Here is a 5,748-nt window from a genome sequence, read left to right as displayed (position 1 = left end):
GCCGGAGGAGCCCGGCCCCCCCGCGGGAGGAGGAGGAGGAGGAGGAGCCCAGGACGCCCCGCCCCCCCCGGCTCAGGCCTGGCGGCGGAGCCTTGGCTTGGCGCTCCGAGGCCGCTGCTGGCGCCTGCAGAGCGGCTCTCCTCGGGGCCACTCCTCGCTCGACGAGGGTCCCCGGCAGGGTAGCTAGCGGGCAGAGGCCGGCGGAACGCGGCGCCACTCGCTGCCTGGAAGCAGGCACCCCGGCGGCAGACGGGGGAGACGCGAGCCAGAGAGCGCGAGGCCCTGGCTGGGGGCGCCCCAAAGCCGCGGGGCTGGCAGGCGTCTCTCTCTGGGGCCCAGAGAGACCCCAACCCGGCTGCAAGACCCTTGGGAGGCCCATCGAGTCCAGCATCCTGCTTCACAAGGTGGCCCACCAGATGCCTCTTGGGAGCCCACAGGCAAGAGGTGAGGGCAGGCCCTCTCTCCTGGTGCTGTGACTCCCCTGCAACTGGCATGGAGAGGCATCTGCCCCTGAGGCTGGAGGTGGCCCACAGCCATCACACTAGTAGCCACTGACGGACCTCTCCTCCATGGATTTGTCTAAGCCCCTTTTAAAGCCATCCAAGCTGGTGGCCATCCAGTCGCGGCCTCCAGGCAGTCTTGGAGGAAACTGATCATCTAGACCGGCTTTCGGGTGGAGACTGCCTTGGTCGGCCTGATGGATGATCTCCAATTGGGAATGGACAGAGGAAGTGTGACTCTGTTGGTCCTTTTGGACCTCTCGGTGGCTTTCGATACTATTGACCATAGTATCCTTCTGGAGCATCTGAGGGGGTTGGGGGTGGGAGGCACTGCTTTGCAGTGGTTCCACTCTTACCTCTCAGGCAGATTCCAGATGGTGTCCCCAGGATTGTTCTTAAAAAACTGAACTTCGGTATGGTGTCCCTCAGGGCTCTATATTGTCTCCGATGTTGTTTAACATCTATATGAAACCGCTGGGAGAGATTAGGAGATTTGGTGCAGGGTGTTATCAGTATGCTGATGACACCCAAAACTTTTTCTCCATGTCAACATCATCAGGAGAAGGCATAACCTTCCTAAATGCCTGCCTGCAGGCAGTGATGGGCTGGATGAGAGGTAACAGGCTGAGGCTGAATCCAGATAAGATGGAGGTACTTATTGTGCAGGGTCCGAACGCGGGAGATGATTTTGATCTGCCAGTTCTGAATGGGGTCATACTTCCCCAGAAGGAACAGGTATGCTGTGTGGGGGTGCTTCTGGACACAAAACTCTCCCTGGTGTCCCAGGTTGAGGCAGTGGCCAGAGGTGCCTTTTATCAGCTTTGGCTGATATCCCAGCTGCATCTATTTCCTGAGATAATCCACCTCAGAACAGGTTACAGCCATTTTCATGAGAGGAAATGGATGCCCACCTTTCACAGGTCAGGAACTCGGAGAGAGAGAGAGAGAGAGCGAGCACACATGCACCCAGGGGTGTAACTATAATTGAGCGGGTCTAGGGTGCAAAGAAGCCGGCCCCCCAGCTCCACCCCTCCCTATTTCCTTCATTCACTCCCTCATGCCAGGGGGAGAACACGGCCCCCTCTCCCCAGCTAGCTATGCCCCTGGCAGCACCACTAGTGCAGGATGCTGGGACGAAGGGGAGGGGGTCAGCAGGGGGTCGGCCCTGCTCACTGAGCCACCCTTGAAAGGGAGGGGGTGGCGGGGGGAGGCCCAAATTCATGCCCCCAACAGAGCGCCCCTCCTGGGGGCTGTTGCTGCCTTTTCCTACTTTGTGCTTCTTTTAGACTGTGAGCCCTCTGGAGACAGGCAAGCATCTTGTTGGTTATTCATGTATGTAAACCGGGTTGAGAACTTTTGTCACTATGTGGTATATAAAGATTCGTAGGTTGCCGGTTTGAATCCCCCCCCCCCCCGGAACTAGATCGGGCAGCAGCAATCTAGGAAGGTGCTGAGAGGCACCGTCACCCTCTCAGACTGCGCGGGAGGAGAGGGCCGTGGGGAACCCCTCCTGGATTCTACCCAAGACAACCACAGGAAGGCTCTGGGGGCCCAGGAGACGCCCGCAGCACACTTTACACTTTAGGAGTAGGTGTCGCCCAGGATGAGCTGCAGTTTGTGTCTTGGTGACAAATGGAAAAAGCATTACGCCATAAAGGTGGGGGGAAGCTTCAGTTTACTAAAGGAAACTTTTATTAAACTGTGCAATCCATCAGTATTTAGACAGCAGGTTTATAAAACATTTTGGCATTTCAATTTCTACTCATTTTTGGCATGACACTTGTGCTAGTATAAGAACAAGCCTGGCAGGGGAGGAGGAGAAACACACCAGGTTAACATTCACTATAATGCTAGGAAAAGAATTTCTTTTAAAATCCACATTATTAAACAAAAACATTGAAAAAGTACATTCATTATCCAGGCAAACAGCAGCTGCCCACGTGCAATGGAACCCACAGAGCTGACCCCCTGAGACAAATATAAAATTAATATAATTCAGCTCTGCCCTCCCTTTGCAAGCCTGCTGCCGCTGCCGCCCTCACAAGAACTCAGCAGAAGGAGTGGCGGGACCCAGAACTCCCTTGGCGGAAGAAACGCGGCTGGTGCCCGCACTTGCACATCAGTCACATCTTCAAAAATACAACAGAAAGAAAGAAAACCCAACATTGTTGCTTACCAAAATATAAAATAAAATAAAAAATGGGGCGGGGGGGGGGGTGAAAGCAAGCCTAGGATTCCTGGCCCCGCCATTGCTGAGGGCAGGAAAGAAAGCCCATCATCTCTGGCGGCTCCTTCTGAGGAGCTCAGGGGACCCCCACCAGCGCCAGGGCGGGAAGAGGGCGCCTGGGGGCAGGGAGGTGGCGTTTGTCCAGGGGCTGCACGAAGCAGCCCAGGGTGGCAAAGACCAGGTGCCACTGGAGGGGGGTGCCAGGCGGGGGCCGCCTGAGGCCAGTCCTGCCCATTAGCTCAGGGCTTCTCAGCCGCGGGCCCCTCCCTGGATGTTGTTGGACTACAACGCCCATCATCTCCAGCCCGGGAGCTTTGGGGCCCCAAGTCGGAGAAGCCCCGCTGGCCGCGTCCGGCCCCCAGCTGCTCCTCTGCCCTGAAGGGCCACGGAAACCCTGGGGTCTCCCCTTGAGGAAAGCAGGGGCCTGCCGAGCAGCAAGGCAGCCAGCAGCAGCTCCCCCTAAGGAGGGGGGCACAAGAGACGGAACTGCCTCTGGGCCCTGGCAGCCCACGTACGCCCCTCTCGTCCATCCTGCCCCGTGTCAAGGAGGGTCGCGGCACTGCCTGCAGACCGGCCATTCACCAGGCCGCACAGCTCTACCTGATGAGTGGCCCGCCTGCAGGCAGCAGGGCTCTCGTTAATGGGGGCAGGATGGGAGAAAGAGGTGCCGGAACCAGAGGCAGCTGCGCCTTGCTTGGCCCCATCCCACCCGGCTCCTTCAGACGAGCCGCTGCTGACCATCCTGCAGAGCCTGAGGGGACCACAAGAGCAAGCCCCGTTAGGGCACAATTCTTGGGAAAGACTTTCGCCCAGAGTCGTCAAATGAGCCAGACCAACAGACTGGCTCGGCTGTGGTTTTTCTCAGGGCAATGTTCTTAATGCTCTCGCTCTAGCAGAAACAAGCGGGTGTCTAGACCCATCTCCAGCCGCTTGCCGGGCGCCCCGCCCCGGAGAGTCAAGCAGACCCCAACAGGTAGGACACCATCCCGGGGGTCCCGCCACGTCTGCCAGGACCCGCAGGCTGCCTGCACACCATGCTCCTGGCATCTGCAACATCGTCGGACCAGCAGATGATATGGACTGATGTTCACAGACTTGGGGAACGTGGCAAGAGAGCAGCCAGGAAGAGACTCTCCCTGCCCGGCACAGCTGGGGATCGACGGGCAGAGTCAGGCCCCCCCCCCCCCCCCCGCGGGCTGCGCTGTGACGGTTTCGCCTGGACACTTTGCTCCCCAGCTCCCCAGAGCAAGAGTGAAGCGGCGCCTGAGAGGTCTGCACCACGATGGCCGCCACCCCGACCAGCATCCAATCCCCACGGCCTAGCCTCGGGTGTCCCTCTGAAGTCCATGGGGTGACCCGAGACGAGAGCATGTGTGTGGCAGACAGCTGCCTCTGCACCCGGTCTGGATCCCACTGGAACCAAAGGAAGCTCCCCCTCGGCTCTCAAGAAGGAAAGGGCCCGCCCACGACATGGCAGCTTGGTTTCTGGACTGCCACTCTTTGGAAAGTGTCCCCCACGCCGCAAATTCATACTCCGGGAAGGAGCAGAGGCGGCTCGGGCATCCGTGGCCCCTGAAAGCCTGCCGGGAGGCAGACGCCTCTGAGCCCTGGGGCAAAGCAGCGCCAGCGCCTGTCTGGATGGGGGCGGAAGGACACAGGACGATAGAATGCAAACTTAGACAAGAAATGCAAAGCAAAGAGACCTACCTAACACATGCCTCTATGCTGAGGTAACCTTAAATATCTTTGGTTTTCTTCATTTGCTGCTAAGAAGTACTTGCATAAAAGCCATTGGCAGATTGCCTTGTGGAGGGGAGTTAACGGGATCTCTTTGCAATGGAGGCAAACCCCCCTCTCCGACTGAGCCGTACAATCCCATCAGAAGGCAGGAGAAACCTATTTCGTCTCACGTGTACCAGAGGAGCTTAGATCCCTCTAAGCTGACTATGCACGCCAATTCTGCGCCTCACAGAACTCTGTGTGAGGCCTGAGAGAGTTCTGTGACACTCGAAAGCTTTCCAACTCCCTACGCCAGCCGAAGCTGGTCCTTCAAGAGAGCTCATGAGCCGCCCCCTGCCAGCCAGGGCAGCCCCCATCTACGAAAGGACAACCCCACCTGTTCCTCCTGATGATGGTGATGATGATGATGATGGGGAGGAGGGACAGATCAGCCCTGTCTCTTTCTGGGCCTGTGGCAGGAGCATGCTGACGAGTCGAAGCGGCAGGGGAGTCCCGCAGAGCCAGGAAGAGGTCCAAAAGTGTCAGTACTCGCAGCAAACAAGTCTTTGGGGAAGAACATGGCTACCTGGACATATCAGCCCTGGGCGTGTATTGCCGAGAGACGTGGCCAAGAGCCGCGCGGGGAACTTCAAGCGACGGTCCACTCCTCCTCGTCTAGCCACCGTGGCACACACTCTGCTGTACACGAAACAACTTTGTCCAATGAGACCAAAAAATAAATCTTTGGTGAGAAGAGTTTCTTTTTCTTCAGCAAATAGACATATTAAAAACCATTCAAAAATATTATATTGTAATACTGGACTGTGGAAGAGCTAATTGCCGAAGAAAAGGAAAATAAAGTTCCACTTGGAAGTCTTTGGAGATCTGTGCTGGCGAGAGGCTATTTCAATTTTCTTTTAAAAAATCTTTGAAACAATAAAAGGTAGTTAACATTGTCAAACTAGTCTAGCAATCAACAACTACAGTCCAGAGAGGCCCTTTTGGCCGGGGCCTCTTCTCCTGGTTAGTAACTACTTACTGATGCAATAAAATGTTTTCAAACCTATCATTTTTAACTAGCTCTTTTTTTCTTTTTCTTTTGGAAAATATGCAGCTTCTCTTGTCTGCAGAACATTCTTTGGTACAAGATTATTATCATCTTTAAAGCCTTTGTCTCAAGAAAACGGTGAAAGGTGACCATGTCCTGTCCAGCTCAGCACTAGCAAACAGACGCAGCCTAAACAATCTACAGTGGCCACCAGCCCATTCATCAGAGACCAAAAATATTTGCGCGGGGAGGGG

The sequence above is a fragment of the Hemicordylus capensis genome, chromosome 10 (genome assembly GCF_027244095.1).
Source record: "Hemicordylus capensis ecotype Gifberg chromosome 10, rHemCap1.1.pri, whole genome shotgun sequence".
NCBI classification, from domain to species: Eukaryota; Metazoa; Chordata; class Lepidosauria; order Squamata; family Cordylidae; genus Hemicordylus; species Hemicordylus capensis.
Note: the sequence above shows the minus strand (reverse complement) of the source record.